Source organism: Phalacrocorax aristotelis, chromosome Z, assembly GCF_949628215.1.
Source record: "Phalacrocorax aristotelis chromosome Z, bGulAri2.1, whole genome shotgun sequence".
In the NCBI taxonomy this organism is placed as follows: domain Eukaryota; kingdom Metazoa; phylum Chordata; class Aves; order Suliformes; family Phalacrocoracidae; genus Phalacrocorax; species Phalacrocorax aristotelis.
This window is the reverse complement of record NC_134311.1, coordinates 30,438,727-30,456,262: the sequence shown is the minus strand read 5'-3', so window position 1 is coordinate 30,456,262 and position 17,536 is coordinate 30,438,727.

Here is a 17,536-nt window from a genome sequence, read left to right as displayed (position 1 = left end):
CAGCGAATTTAAGAGGGGTGTCTATTAACAGTCCATCTACCAACCACAACCTAGGCTCAACTGTTTCCTTTAAAACGCATGTGAATCTACTGAACATCTGTTATATGAAATCCTGCTAATCACTTTAATGTTCATTTATTTTCTAATGATAATGTAGGTTGGAAAGATATTTATAGGAAACTACATTTGATTATCTAAAGACATATCAGTGCATGTGCATGTGCAGTCCCAATGACCAGTAAGCAGTCAACAAAAAACTCATCACTGCTTGCAAATGCACATTTAAGTGCCTACATTTCAGAAACATATTCACCATCTCAGATTTCAACCATTTGTACAGTTCAAAACTTCTTTTAGTGTAAATTACCAAGGAATCAGGCCAAGAATCTGACCTAAGTTTGTATATGCTGATGATATTCTTTTCGTAAGTAACATTTCTTTGATTATAAAGTCCTGTCTACTCCAAGGTACCTTATCATACAAGGACCTTCTTAAAACGGAGTTCAGTGCTTTTATGCTGGTAATATTTTTACTCTTTGCCTTGATTTTTTTCAGTCCTTTTTTCAATTTTCAGAAAAAAAAAATGCCTTAAAAAGTATGTTCTTTCGGAACCTTGTTGCCATAAGGCAATTTAGGAACTTTTGTTTAATCTCCAGACTTCACTTCTTAACAGACAACTTCTATACATTATCTTTTGTGCCACCATTAGTTAGCAAATTTTCCCTTCTGAACACTTACCATGCTGATACAAGTCAACTGAACAAAAACCACTCTGAGGCTTCCGTTTATGAGGGTAAGCAAGCCAACGTCTTATCTCACTTGACTTCTAAGATGATGTTCACATCCTGCTCCACAGCTATCTGCTCAGTATATCTTTTTAATGCTGCCCAGGTTGTACTGTCCATAGAGAACTTGTCACTAACAAGAAACCGTTATATCCTCTGCATCATTCCAGAGCATTTAATATTGCTCATTATTTCAAAAAAATGGGACATGGAACAGTCTCATTAGGAAAGAAGGCAGATGTACACCTTCAAGCAAATCTCAAGCTTGTCGTGTGACTGCAGTATGTTGAAGCTGCTTGTGTTAGTAGTAGCATGGAGTCATCCACTGCTAGAAGGCAGTGCCTCTAGCCTGCCTGCAAAAAAGAAGAGACCTTGCATGTTTTCAGGAAAACAGAGCTAGAATATATCTTCCTTCCTCTTTTATCAAAGTAAATTAATATTTCTTTTCAGTGAAATTCTCTTGCGACAGCTAAGCAGTTGAGATCAACCCTGACACTCTCTTCCCCTGTATGACAGTGAAAGATGTAAGGAGGCATAGAAAAAACCAAAAAGAAGCCACACTTAAGACATCTATATGTATCTTTTGCTTTTTAAGTTGGAGGTTATGTTGTTTGTGGAAAGATCTTGGCAAAAAATAGGGGGACAAAAAGGCCTTTAGATCCAAGACAGTATTTAATTTTGGGCTTTAAGCTAAACATACAGCCAAAAAATATCAAAAGCATAAGCAATGACTGGCCTGTTTTATAAGTAATTCAAGTATTTGATGCTACAGCTTTTGGGAATACATCCCCTAGTGACTCAGTTCAGTAGATCTTTCTAAGTGCTCTAAACTTGCCTTAGACCATTCTTTGGTAAACCATGTTGGAGAAGCATTTGAAAAAAAAAAAAAGGGTAAATGGGTTGCTGCTTGTCCTTTCTCAGCTAAAAACAAAGGAAAAAGAAACCACACAAAAAAAGAAATTGAACTTATTGTAGACTGTATTTAGGCTAGTCAGGATGCTATTGACTAACTGAATGCTGCAGGATGTTTCCTGGGATTAATGTAAATCACATCAGGATGCACTCATCAGATTCAAACAAACTGTGATGAAGTTAGAAGTAGAAGGGGAGTGAGAAACTTTGCATTATACAAAGGTTCTAAGTCTAGATTTCAGACTGCCCATGGATGAAGACTCAAGACTGCTTGGAAGCAGCTGTTCATTATACTAAACTAAAATGTTGCAGTGAAAGAAGCCTCTTTCCCTACAAGCCGAACCATTTCTGATGTCATTTTCTTCCAGTCTAAACATGAATGCTTGGGAATTCAGCCTCCCAAAGGTTTTGAAAATGTGAGTGTACAAGATGACTGGAATTTAATTCATATCAGTAAGTGTAAGTTGAATGATGGAGGCAGAGCCAAAATTAAGTACTCAGGCTATTTCAAAGTGTCACACTGCCCTCACAATGCTAAAGGGAAGTGCACTTGCTCATGAAAGGGATTATGTGCAAGAGACACCAAAGCCATCAATGGCTTTGTTGGCTGTGTGGTGTTTAGAGGGAAACATGGGCAACAAAAGCTGATCAGTGTATTGAAGACATTTCCTAATCTTTCCTGTGCATACTGATGCTGCAGTAGGAAAACAACACCTGCCCACAATCTCTTTTGTAGGCCCTGACTGTTTTCCATTGAGAAACATAGTCTTGAATACTGTGGCTCCTACTGATTTCACTGCTATTGCAATGCTTTCTTTATCATATGGATTTGGAATTCTTTCAGTGTTTTGTTTTACCTACCCTCTCTACCAGCCAGTACAGGACTACATTGTACAGCACAAGCATTTGAAAATAAAGATGTTATCCAAAAACCTCATAAAAGTGAAAATAGAGTGAAAAAGAGAAAATATTGAGTGAAAATAGAGCAGAGCACAGTGCAGCCTGTGTTTCATCCAAGATGAGACCTTATGGGGTTGTTAGATGTCACTTGGTTTTTATGGAGGTTACAGCCATTGAAAATCAACATAGTATTACAACAATAAGGTACAATATAGCAGAAGAATAGGTGGAGGGGAAAAGCCCTCAGGGAAAGTACTTTAAGTTAACATCTACCATCCTTCAGGCAGTGTTAATTAGAAACAATTCCTGCAGCAGAAATATGTTTTTAGAAATGCTGAAGACAGCAGGTGCTTGTTACTCAAATTAATTCTGTCTGTCTTTTTTAAAGAGTTAACAGTAGGTAGAAAGGTAAACATTTCCCTAGAGATATCCTTGGAGAACAAATATTTAAACATATCATCTCCATTTGGTACATACATGCTACTCCCAGCATTAACAGGAGTTATAGGCATTTCAAATACATGACCTTTGCCTAATTGGCCCAATGATATTACATACAAGTTCTGGGACTTCATTCACTTCAGTAATGCTGGTCACTATACCACCATTAGCTGTGTATAAATGCTTTTATAATCATCTGACATCTGCAGAGACTGAAACTGTCTGCACTGAAAATTGTTACAGGCAGAAGTGTCACATCACAGAGCTCCTGCTTGCTCTGATTGTAAATTCTTTCTGGGGTTTCCATTATTTCTAAACCTACTCATCCATTATAAGCAATACTTGACCTTAAGGACACGCATTGCTGAATTAGATTGCCATTCTTAAGCTACTTCATCTGTGCTCAGGATGATGGATGGCATCATGAGAACCTGCCAAATGAACTGTGACCTTGTTTTTATTCCCCATCCCTCACAATTAGTAAGATCATTCTTCAAGATAAATATGAGACAAGTATCTACATCATGGGGACGTATGTATTTCTACAAGCATTAACATGGTCTGTCCTTACTTATGATCTTGCTCTGGACCGTTTGTATCAGGGAAGGTTCAGACTTGAGGTTAGGAAGCATTTCAGTTCTATTCTAGTCTATTCTAGTCGATGCTATTCTATGCTATTCTATGCTATTCTATGCTATTCTATGCTATTCTATGCTATTCTGCAGTTCTTTCCACTAAAGCCAGGTTTGCATCAAGCAAGCCAGCGTAACTGCACTGTATGATGAAAATGGAAAGGCGCCATTGCTACCATTGGCTTGGTGACCACTTCTCCAATGCCTTGGAGCTTGTCAAATGGGCAGGTTTACAGGTAGAGGAACCATCCATATGTAAATAAATCAGCTGATATTAAACTAAAATACTGTGTAAGGAGGGAGAATAAAAAGTAAAAAGTAAAGTTTTCACTGTGACTAAGACAATAAAAGCATTTATATATTTATTTCAGTGAATATGTAGTCTTAACAGACCATTCTGATCAAATGACTGTTTCTCCTTTTAAAGGTCTCATATTGCCTAAGTTTCTCTGTCTTCCCTTTCCCCTACTGTACTGTAGGCAGAGACTGTTAAAAACAGCTAGCTTTTAGAGTGATGGATGAGTGACCTACTCCGTGCTTCATGGCTTTTGTAGGTATCACACAGAAAATCTGGAGGAGGCTTGTTTCACAGAACCCCTTCTAAACATCACAATTACAGATCAACCAGAGTGTTTTCCCTTCCATCTTCTCTTTTTCCTTTGGCAAGTAATTTGTAACCATCCAGAGAAAGGTGTAAATCCTTCCCCATTTTTGGTTAGATGGCATTATTTCCCCTTGGACCAATAACTGTCTTGTATGATCATCGATCAGATAATTTTCTCTGCAGTGAAAGGTTTTATGTCAAACATGTTACCTACATTTGTTAAAATGGATTTTTACCCTTCTACCACAAAATTCCCACACAATGTGTGTTGAGTGTTTGGACACCAGGCAAGCCTGGATGAGTAATGCCATGGGAATTTAGGACAATGTCCTCTCTAGCTGCTTTTCCAATCAGAAGTTACTGCCCTAGAAGTAAAACCAGAAAAGAATGCATATATATACCAACAGCCTAATATATTACCTTGAACTACTACAGAAAATGGGTCTAAATTATGCTATAAATGGGGAAGGAAGGATGGGAGAAACTGAGAAACACATGTGATCCTGTCTTACCTCACCCGTTCTGCAACTCTGGCTGAAAGATATACAACAAAGATATTTTTTAAAGAACAGTTTAGGTTCCTGGAATTGATTTGTGTTAGTTGTGCTAAAGCTTCTTTCCACTCACTGGCACAGCAGCAAGATTATTTTGCCCAGAACCAATACTTTGCTGGGCAGAAGCTCCCATCACTGCATTCCAACTTTCCTCTGTTAGTTTTCAATAAATGTTAACAGCTTGAATTCTCTAAGACACAAAAAAGTCCTTAAATGGAAGAGACAGACTTGAACGAAGAGTCTGAGGTAGACTTGATTTCTTTAACCAGGAACTTCCTGTACAACATATAAGCAGAGAACGATGCTGTCTGCTGAGTACCAGGAGTTCTGTGAAAATGCAAATTTTTCTTCTCTGCATGGAAAATGCCAGCATGATATTGTGGACTAAAAGTAGTTTTGATGAGGAATGTCCACTTCAAGAAAACAGTCTAAATACAGAAAACCACATTAATGCCTGCCTACCTCATATTTCAGTGATCACTACAGACCATCTTGTATATTCAGTTACACCTTTGTGTAAGTGCCTCATGTATTAGGTGTTAGGTGCACGGCAAAAACCTGTCAAGAGGAAAGTGAATGGAAGTCAAGAAGAAGCTTGAACAGTGGGAACCTGAAGCACTTAAAGTTACCATGACTGAATTGCATGCATTTTTGGTAGTATTTTCTTCTTAGGCACCTGAGCTTTCTTGCACTATGGTTTACACACTCAAGAGACAGCAGCAGATTATGTTTTCCTGTTGAGGAGGGTAAAGGGTGGAAATACTATTTTCTTTACAAACAAGTGTTTCTACACAGCAAATCAGCATAGGGATCTTCTATTACTTCGTAGGTCTGCTCCAGCACTGCAGAAGTTCTAGGCTGATGCATGATACTGCACCTTTTACCTGCCTAACTCTTACTGTGGTAGGCAAGGTAATGTGTCTCCCACTGCAGTGCTTGTGGTTTTCCAGAAAAATCAATGCAGTGACATAACAGGCATATCTTCATGACTGGTGAACACTGCATGCTAAAAATCTGTTTATACACATGCTGGATGCCGTTGCAGAGCAACAGCTACTGCAAAGCATTGTATTTGGAGCATCAGATCTGCATGAACAGCAGCTGACAAACCCACAAAAACCAGATATAGATTAGGCCCATCAGGTTCCCTACCTCTGCTTTACCTTCTCAAAAGTGATCTTTGTTGCTGGGCAAGGGTATACAGCTCAGTTAAAAAGCCTAGGCTTAAACAGAGGTGAAAGACAAATTCAAAGTCCTCCCAAAACCTTTTTGAGTAGATAATTTAGAGGAGACACAGAACCCACCTGGATATGAACAGATTGGTTTGGAAGGAAGTGTTCTGATGAGTTTGACAAATACTCTGTGTATTTTTCCTCTGGCCTCTCCATGAAAGTTGATTACACCAGCCCAAGGAAATAAAGAGGGACTGAAAATGGGAAGAAAGAACAGTTTGTATGATAAAACTGTGGAAATGGCACTGAAGCTCAATGTGAGCTGAATCAATCACTGTCACATAAAGCAATGACTTGGGCCTGAAGAATAGCAGTGGTTTAATATCAGCTACAGCCTTTCCTTCAGCCTCCCAACAGACTTCATGTGTTTTCACTAACAGGTAAGGTCTTCCGTGCAGTTCTGTGGGCGCTAATTACTGGGACTGAAAATGCTTCTGACAGGTTTAAAGTATAAAAAGTAATTATGTCTGCTGTCACACTGATGTACATGGAAGCCATGCTATAGGCCTGATTACCTGAAAAAAGACTTTAGTCTCAAATTCAGTAAATAATTACATTTGCTCACAGTTTTCTAACTTGTGGTATATCTAGTACAACTTCCTGCTACTAACTGTGTTTACGACTCTATTATTGGGGACAGTATTTCACCAATGTTTAAGCTTATCCGCTCTGCTCATAAGAATATTTGCATTAATTGGGCATTCATACAGGGCCTGGATTTTGAAACCTCCAGTAAAAGCTTGCCAGAAGCTTTTGCACTGTTTTTGGGGCTAAACTCCCTGGTACTAGAAAAAATGGCGTTATAAGGGATTACTAGCAGACAGTGTTGCAAAGCTAGAAAGTGTTCTGAGCCTGTTTTGCAGATGAAGAACTTTTAGATATGAAGCAATTTGCAGTAGACAAACATGCCATGTGTGTGAAAGCTGTTCTGATATCCAGTGAGGAAGCCATTCAGTTGCCTGTGAAAAAGGAGCAGAGGACCAATACCATGGTACTTATTCAAGTATTCCCTGTGAATATTAATATGAAGTGTGGGTATATATTCCCATATGGAGCTGCAGGAAGGTTTCAGTGAGTTTTTGTTTGCACCTGGACAGAGAATGAAGGAGAGCTGGAGGTTATGCTTTTTGGCACTGACCTAAGAGAATAAACTACATAGTTCAGATCTGGATAAGACAAGAATAGACAGTGAGTGGTAAACTCCCTGTGTACTTCCTTTAGATATAATACCGAAGAATCCATAGGAGAAGTTTGATTGATGAAAATTTTCAACCAAAATTGGTACTTGACAAAAAATGGCAGTGCCATCTGCATTTTTCAAGCATGTTTCTAATACTGAGGCAGCAAATCCCCAACCTCCATCCAAATCCAGATTTTTTCTTAAAGCAGTGGGTATGTCAGATAGATGATTTAGATCTAAGCCACATGAAAAGACTGAAGAAAAATTATTGCAATTCCGTGTCTACTGGTGACATTAATATCCAACTTTGCAAGTGAAACCTAACACTGTAGCTTGTGAGGCTAATACCATCTTCCATAACACCACCTATATATAGTTCCGGGGTTTTCTGCAAAGCAGAAAGCTTCTGTGATCTGCTTGCACATAACAACCAGCTACCTGGTTGTTGTGAGAGTAGTCTGTAGCCGAGTCGTTTCAAGACACTTTTTACTCAGTCATCACATATAACAAGGCAGAACATGTATTCTGTATCCTCTGGAATTTCTGCATATCCAATGGAGCTTTTAAAGTTTTTGTTAGAAATATAGACATTTGTATCTTGCTGGCAAGTTTTGTGTGCATGTGTGTGGATGGGAAGGTGGGTGAACTGAAAGCAAGTGTAAAATATACTGTGGCATCAGCACTGCTGCTTTTACCTAGGTCACTTTATCTCTTCTATTCATAAATAATGCAATAGAAAAGATACTGATTTCTAAATAGTACGTGTAATTACCTGTTTTGTAGCAGCTTTTTCTTGTTTCCAGTTTTCACACTAGTCCCAGGATCCCAGTTTGTTATCCACTTGAAAGCAATTCCCATCTGAATGCCCTTTTCTTCATGCTACTCCTCACGGCAAAGATTTGGGCTTGAGTATCAGTCACAGCCAAGTTTCATCAGTGTTATTAGGTCAGAATACCAGGCCTCAAGTTAACTATAATGAATACACAAATTCCTAGTGAAAAATGAACAAAACAGGTAAACAGAAATCCCAAGCTAGTACTCAGTTTCTCAATACAAATTATGTCTGGGAAAGTAAACTTCCCACTTGCCATGGATTTTTCAGAATAAATGTCAAGATTTTAGAGAAACATTATAAATCTGAAATATTTTTGGTAATTAAAGAATATAATTAACTTCTGTTATTAATAGGGCTACTCTTGAAGCTGCAGTTTGGATACTTCTGTAGTACTTTCCAAGTACCTTGCACAGGATTTTCATTAGTACAGGAGATATCAATCACATCTTTCATCAATTTTGCTGGCTTCTCAGCCTCAAGACAGCATGTGAGGAAGAAAAGACAGTGACCTGAATAAAGCACAGGTATTTTCAAGCTGGACAGTTGTCATGGTTTTGGCTGGGATAGAGTTAATTTTCTTCACTGTAGCTGGTATAGTGAATGTGGATTTCTGTGTCTACCTGGAGACAGTCTCTGCTATAGTTTACTGCTCAGTCACCAACATTCACTACAAGGCAAGAGACCCAGGCAGTCTGCTGTCGACTCCCTCAACATTATCAGCACCACTGGTTGGAGGCACAAGTAATTTTTAAAAAACATTCTTGTCTATTTCCAGATCAGCTTCTTCCAGAAAAAGCACCTGCATGAGCTTAAATTATCATGTACTCCTGGTCTGTAGAGCCTCAAGAGACCTAACACAGAAAAAAGAGAATTAGACCCTCATCTCACAAAGCCTTCCTCCCTGTTCTCCAGTTATTACCATTTACAACACCCAGAAGATCCAAGCAACTCAAAATACTTTACAAAAGGCAGAAAAAAAGTCTAGGTTTTATCACTGAGAACTTGGAGTCTAGATGCACAAGAGATCATACTGGCCAGGATTTTAAGCTCAGAAGTGCAGAGAAATCCAACGACCTGCCAGAAGTCGTCAGAAAACCTTGGTCTGGAGAGGCAGAAATGCAAGCCTCCGCTCTGCTGTGGGAGGTATGTCGTTACCTGCACAGGAACAAGCACACATTTGTCACACAGTGGAGAACCAACGTGCATCGCCTCTCTTAAGGAAAAGCCCCAAATCTGTACATGATTAAAAACCTGTCTTGAAAAGGGGTTGGCAAAGAAGGAAGTCCCCAGACTCAGTCCGGCATTTTGGGTGCTGTACCTAAGTGATATACAACTGAGGGACAGAAACCCAGAAGGAGCTTAACCAAACTTGCATTTCCTCAGAGAGATACCTCACCACCGCAGTAACTCTGTAGGAATCAGCAGTTACTTTCAGAGGTCACAGCTGCACGTGTTATTCCCATAAACTATCTTCCCATTCTGTGGAGTCAGGAATCCCTGAGGTGGTTTATAATCTTAATCCGTTTGCTTCATCTGACATTGTTAAAATAAGGCTGCATTTCCCTATCAGCATTTTAATTTCCCTGGGCACCTTCACAAAAGATAGAGTTATCGGCTCAACTAATACACAACAAGTTTAAGCGTAAAAGAAAAAACATACTGAATATGTAAAAACAGAGACAACAAGACTGGATTTCATATTTAATTTAAAACCCTGAAGTAGTTTTACAGAGTAAGTGAATGAGACAAAATCCCTCAATAAAGGTATAATCCTGTGGGCTGGATTATGCCTTCTTACTACAGAGATTGATTTAACCAGCTGAATGAAGGAATAAAAAAAAAAAAAGAAGGAGGAAAGAAAAAGGGCAACCCCTCACCCAACTTTTTAACTCTTATATTTCATGGAAGAGTTGTTTGTGTTTTATCTCATCCAGTATCTTCAGCTATCAGCAACTGCCAGTGACGAGCCACTGAGTCCTTGGTCCTCTTCAGGGGAGGACTGCAGCTGTAATGGTGTTATGGTGTCCTGGGGTGCCTCTCGGCCTGGGGGACAGAGTCTTGTCCTTCAGGTTGTCCTGGAAAGCACCAGACTGTTTTTTGCAGGCAGACTATTGCGATGGTATAGGTAGGTTTCGTTGATGCTGTGTGGACCATGAAGTGGGTCTGTGTTAGGCAGTCAGGATGCCATGCAGAAGGAGGAGTTGGGGTGGTGACACTCACAGGTGGCACAGGCTCTCCAAGTGTTGGAGCTGTAGTCTCTGAAGATGTTGTAGCTACTTCTGCTTTTCTCTGAGCTCTGCTACTTCTGCTTTTCTCTGAGCTCTGGTAACATCTGGACTCATTGGAGTAGGATTTTTTCCTTTGGATGAAGCACAAGATGCCAGTAATTTGGACTTGGAAAAAGTCAGTGCTGAGGAGAGGGCGCTGTTTAGTGTCATACAGGTATCACGACCTAAAGGGAGATCGCAACTGTGGTTCACAGGGTTCCATAATACTCAAGGGCATGGCAGCTTTATCTCCTGAATTTCTCTACTATATCACATATTACCACAAATAACACAAAAGTCACACTAGCACTAGCCCTTTATTATGGTTAATAAAGTGAATACAAATTACTATCAGCAACAATAACATAGTATCAATCAATAGTATAGTAACAATCAATGGTATAGCGACAATCAATATTAAAGCAGCAACCAGTAACAGAAACAAGCAAGTAGGAATATACTATTATAAGCTACTACAAACTTATTAGTGAAGCACACTTGTCAACAATATAGCAGCAGATATACTTATGATAGATTACTTATATGGATATATACTACTGGTATCAAGTGAATTAAGCAGATTTCAGAAGGGGCCAAACCATCTGGGAAGGAGGACAAACCACTCACAGAGGGGAACCCAACCATTGCAAAGGTGGGAGGACCAACCGAGCCAACCCTGGCAGTGGTCCCAGAGGGGGACCATAAAGTAGCAGGCAGAAGGCAGTCTCTCACTTCAAAAATGATCCATGGCACTGAGTCTTGAGTCAGCCGGGCATCCCCAGTGGGAGTCCAGGCTCTCGTAGGAAGTTTGTGTGGAGCGTTCAACCTGTTTTGGAAAGGAAAAGTACGTGCAGCATGGGAAGTTCTGAGAGACAGGGTCCATTTGGATAAAACTTAAGTCTTTTTTATATTATAGAGGCATAAGAGGGTGTAGGACACCACAAATAGTTGCTTTTAATTTGTATTTTCACCTCTAACAGCCACTAGGTGATGATATTTTCTGTTCTTTTAGCCCATTTTTATTTTCCTAGACTGCTTCCACTTTTTCAGACAAAAACTTGCTGTTACAGTTTCCTGTGTTTATCAGTGGTGGTATCTCAGGATGTCTCTGGTTTCTGGGTACCCAGCTATGATTCAGAGAGGTCAGCGGCACTTTTCAAGGATGCTTCTGCTTCCCAGGCTCATAGCTCCCAGGCTGGCAGGCAATTTCCCTGACAGTATTTTTCAGCAGATATTTTCTTCTTGTCAGTAGTTTTCCCTTTCTAACCAGGCCACCTGTATGGCTGCTCACATCAACAGGCTCAATTCCCCATCACATGGCTACTGGAGTCACTCTGCATGCGGGCTCTGGTGAGCCAAGCATACAGTTACATCTGACACAACACAACTTCGCCTTCCTTATTCAGATATCAAATGACCAAGTGAAGGGATAATAAAGTCTCGTTGGACATCATCATATCTAACAGCTTCTTGGTCAACATAATAAAGCAACAGCAACAGTTTCTCTCTTTCCAGCTAAGTTGCTTTGTATGACCCTGGAAGTCATGGTAAATGCAAAGCATCGCAAGCTATTCTGAGGAAAGGAGCAGATTAAAAGTTAGAAGGAAAAGAAAACAGAAATAATTAACATGAGTTAACAGCAGCCTTTGAACCTTTCCCTTAAGAAGGTTTTGCAAAGCACGGTTCAGATTCACAGGCGATGCTTCCTTGCCATTAGCTGCCTCACTAATGAATTGTGGGACTGTAGAGAAACATAAAGCACAGTAACCATGGTAGGTTATGATTAGTGATGGCACTGCAGCTGATAAGGAAATAAACCACCATGACGGTAACTCGGACAAAGGCCTAGAGCAGAGCATTTGCAGTTACTTTAGCTTTGGGTGTACACACAGGAGTTAACTTGCTAAGTCTGGATGTATGTGTAGGACACAACTATAAGTTTGGTCCTCCAAGATGGCTTTATGGTCCCACAGCAGTGTGAGGTAAGATGGCTTATGAGCGTGTGTACAGCTGATGCAAACCAGGAATATTATCTTGCTGGCTCTTTATTTTAGTCCCTTAAAGCGAAAGCCTTTAAAAAAAGCTGAATGTGACCATAAAGGTCTGCTGAAGATTCCCCGTTCATGTATTATGCTATCCATCATCTCCAAATAGTCAAAATATGTAAACGTGCATATAATTAACATACTCTTAAGCCACATTGCCTTACACTGTTGTATTGATTATGTTAATTATGACCATTAATTGTTTCTCTTTGTGATCTATTTGACCAGTTTCACCAGATGCTGTATTGTTGCCAATACTGCATTGAATAATTTTTCTCATTTAGAAATTGGACTAAATTGAACTCTAGACACCATATTGGCCTTCAAGCTAATGTCTAGTCCTTCACTTCAGCCTCCCTTGCACTGGCTGATGGGACAAATAAACTTGCCGATCTACCACAACATTCCCAATATTTAAAGCCAAAACTGAAAATAAGGAAATCATGTGTTAGGAAACTTGGCTCGCATAATATATATAATATTAATTCTAACTGCAGCCTTCATTTCTACATTCTACTTTGAGACCACTGAGGGTGAAGTACAAAAATATGCATGTTCAGCAAATGAATGAGGCCAGGGAGACAGAACAGATGTATTGGCAGGGTTTTGGTAGCAAGGGGGGGTTTCAGGGGTAGCTTCTGTGGGAAGAGAGCAGGGGATGTCCCTGTGTCTGACACAGCTGGTTCCAGCCAGCTCCAAAATGGACCAACCATTGGCCAAAACTGAACCTATCAGTGATACTGGTGGCAGCTCTGTGATAACGTGTTTAAGAAAGAGTAAAAAACACTGCCAGTATTAGTGAGAGAGAGGAATGAGAAAAACACCCCTCCAGACTTGAAGGGCAGTGAAGAAGGAGGGGGAGGAGGTCCAGGCACCGAAGCACAGATTCCCCTGCAGCCCACTGAGGAGGCAATGGTGAAGCATGTTCTCCCCCTCCTCGTCCTTATCTTGACCTATGAGCTTTTAATCTTATTTTCTCCCCCTATCCTGCTGAGGAGAGGGAGGGAGAGGGTGGCTTGGTGAGCACCTGGCAGCCAGCTAAGGTTAACCTACCACATCAGGCAAGGAAAGATGATCGGGAAAGGAACAGAGATTAAAGAACCATTCAAAACCGCCTGTGCGTCTATACCCTTTGCATAAGAAATTTTGGCTGACTACATATGGGCATCAAGGGATGCATTTGCTCCACTACTGGTACAGCATATCCTCATCTGCTAGCCCAAGTTTTAGGATATTCTCAGCTTAAAGTGACTTTTTTTTTTTCCTTTTCTTTTGTTTCTTTCTTCAATTCATAGAAAGCTTAGGGCATTTTCCAGGGCATTTAGGGACACTAGGAAAGACGGGAACCCTATCTGACGTTCCATGCACTGTACATAGCACAGAGACAATCACTGCCTGAAATGAGTTTACAGACTGAACAGTTTTCAAATAAAATTGTTTCTGTGTGAAATGCTGTCCATATCATTGAAAGATGTGCACAGAAGTACCAATGTCAGGAGACAGCTATTTTAGAAAGAGTGAAAAGGGTGTAGATGTAAAGGGAAGAGTACCCTGAACTTGATCAAGTTCACCAATAATTACATTAACAGATTTGAGAGATTTCAAAACCCTGAACTGTGCAAGTTCTATCCATCTCTGAATCAGCTCACGACAAATCAGTTTGGTGCCCACAGCTTTATGCTGTTGGTTTAATGCTTAACAACATTCATTGTTAGATCTGAGGGCTAATAGCAGCTACCAGTTTGATTGCTGACTTTCATTCTTGATAAAAACCAGCAGCAATGATCACGATTAAAAAAAAAAGAAAATAAAAAAATAATCCAGCAGCAGAAGCAGTAGCGGCAACTAGAAATGGGCAAGTAATTACAAAGATCACATGCTACAGTGACACCAAGTGGTGAAATACTAGCCTTCATGCTGCAGTTTCAGGGAGGTATCTAGTCCGACGCTTCTCTCTCTCCTATTTTGCCTTTTCTTCCCCCCCCGCCCGTGCAAGTTAGTGTCAGTGTCATGTTAGAATGTATTTTCCATATCATTATATTGCCTTTTCTAAAGAAAGCATTAATAAAATTCTGTCCCCCCACCCCAAAGTTGGACTTGATTCTAGTGAAAAAGTTTTAATGTTTTATATTCTCAGTAGGTCCCTTTGTTCCTGCTTGTATTGTGTGTCAAACAAAGGTGACACAATTCACCAAGAGTAAATTTCCCTTTAAATTAAAGTGCTGACGATTTTTTTTCTTGTTTGAGAAGACTCTCCTATCTCTTCCTCAAACAATCTAGAGGTATGCATCCTTTGAGACAGAGAGGACAGCAATAGTTCTTTGTAATTTGCCTTAAGGTCTTAGTTGCACTGATTTTATTAAGAGCTTTTCTTCACTGAGCCCTTTGTTTGAACAGCCCCTGCCTGCCGACCAATTAATATGTGTATTCATACAAAAGAGCTTCCCACCTGCGTAATGCTTAATGCTCCTATGTTCTTCAGTCTATTTTAGTTCAGCTTCCTAGAGGCAACTTTTAAAAATTTATTTAGAAATGGTACCAATATAATATTAATACTAGAAAAGAAAAAAAGATAGATTTTGCTGGGTACTCTCACTACATACATAATGTTTGATATTGATATATAATATTGAGCGATACCACTATTTTTCTTAAAATAACTATTCTACTTCCACAACTGTTTAATCACGCTTGTGATATACTCTCTTCTTCAGTTGGCATTATAGTAGCTGTGTCATGCAGTGCATGGTTTAATAAAATTCATTCTGGCTTGCAGGACTTAAATTGGATTGATCCAGGAATTTATTCCCAATTAGTAACAAGACTTACATAAATTTTCACTTTAAAAGCACACTTAAAGTATACAGTTGTTATTACTCAGATGCTAACTCAGAAAAACAATTAGGACTCATTAATTTGGATCTGAGCAGTTAAACACATACTTTAAAAGGGTAGCTGATAAACCCCCAAAAACCTATATAAGTGTTACTTGCACTGATTATAAATACATATTAATCCATTTAAGTGTCTAGAGAATAATGGAAAAAATTGCCTTGCCTTATTACCACAATGGGAGCACAAAATTTCTAGCCCAAAGGCTCTGATTTAGTAAATCATGTCCTGGTAAATCTTAATATGTACGTACGCAAATCATGACGCAAGCCTTGATGTCTTCTGCTGATGTGGAGAATTATTCAGGATGAAAATAAAGGATGAAATATTTTTGTTGCCAGAGGAGCTTTCTGCTGGGAAATGTCCTCTCTCCCTCCCTCCCTCCCTCCCTCCCTCCCTCCCTCCCTCCCTCCCTCCCTCCCTCCCTCCCTCCCTCCCTCTGTCCCCTTCCCTTCCCTTCCCTTCCCTTCCCTTCCCTTCCCTTCCCTTCCCTTCCCTTCCCTTCCCTTCCCTTCCCTTCCCTTCCGTCCCCTCCCCTCCCCTCCCCTTCCTTCTCTCTTCTGTGTGCATAAGCAGCGTTTAAATACTTGTTCCTATGGCTCTGGTGCCTGGCTGTAGCAGGTTACGACACCCAGTTAAAAGAGAGATAGTGAGAAAGAAAAAGAGGGCTTTTGAAATTATATACTTTAAACCATAGAGATTTTAAAACAAAAAATGTGGAAGGGAAATAGGAAAGAGTGTCTGTTGGCATGGGAACATCACAGACGGGTTCTTCTCATTGACTGCATGAATTTAGATAAATTAGCAAGATTTTACAGCGGAGCAATTTCCTGCACTTCACAGTAACAGCTTCCGCACTGCTGTGAGCCCCAGCTAGTGCAATGCAGGTAGATTTAGCTTGCTTTGGAAAGATCCAGAGTTGATCTCACCTTACCCCTATTTTCTGTTGGGTAAAAGCAGTCATGAAGAAAGAAGTGCAAACAGCCAACAGCTCTCATGTTAAGGATGCTAATCCACTTGGCTGTCAGGCTGGCATTTTGTCGTAATGTTTTCAGTAGCTTTGGTGATCACCTCACTATGTCATGAGTAACACATCTGAATTCCAGGAGCTGGCATTAATCAGGAACACCAGTTGCCTATCTACAGCATGTACAGAATGTAAAAGAATTCTTACGAAACCTTGCAAATACAAGGGGAGGGTTGGCTGGTGAGCCACATCACACAGGGAGAGTCTGATGGTAAGGGATTAGAGCAGCTTTCCCAATGCAAGGGTTGTACTTAGCTTCACCAAGTCCCACAGAAAGCTTGGCATTTTCTAGTTTGAAAATTAATAATATTTCAGTCCAAGTTCCACAGTAGATCTGACAGAAGTTTCACTGTCCTTCGAGATTCTTTGATTAAAGACAGCACTAAAAGTGTCAGAGATTAATATAAACACCGTTAGCATTCACTCCTCTGGGTGCACCCTCTATTTACATTTGTACTTGTATCTGTAGACTTGTCTCAGATAGGAAAAAGTCACTGTTCAGTTGGTTAAACAGTGAAATAGTTTTGTTCTGCACTTAAGAAACTTCTAAAAGTTGCTTTGGATATTAATTGGGTTTTAAATCTGGTTTTGATTTTTTTTTCTTGAAAAGATCAAATAAACTCTAATCAATTTTTTAAATTACAGATTTTTTTCCTATAAGATAAAATTTGGAGTTCAGTATCTTGTATGTTATCATGAAATCAGGAAATTTTGCTTCAAAATTCTAGTAAGAAGATTTCTAGAGAGTCATAGAAGACACTGCAGATACTAGTTTTTGCTACAAAAGTCCCTATCTAATTTAGGAAAATCTGTATTTCACAGTTCACTGCAAGCAATACTTTCTAAGTTTTCCTCCAGGTCTGAGGTGTTACCGCAGAGCATTCATGTCATGAGACAGTCATTAATCCACTACAGAGCTTTTCAATTGTATTGATGATCACTAGTGGGACTACATAAACCTTTCACCCCTTGACAAATAAACAGTGCCTCCTGAGAAAGTGGAGATGCTGTGTTTTGTGAACCCAGTGTGGATATGCCCAGTTACTTCTGAAATATTTCTACCTACATTGTTATCAATTTCATGATAGCACAACCTGGAAGCACCCTTCCTGAGACAAAACAAAGCAACACAGCAGTAAAATCCCTACAGTTGTCATAGGGTGATATCAGACTACTGAAACCAGGTGTCTTGCAACGAGTGGTAGCAGGACAATAGCACTGAACAGTTGA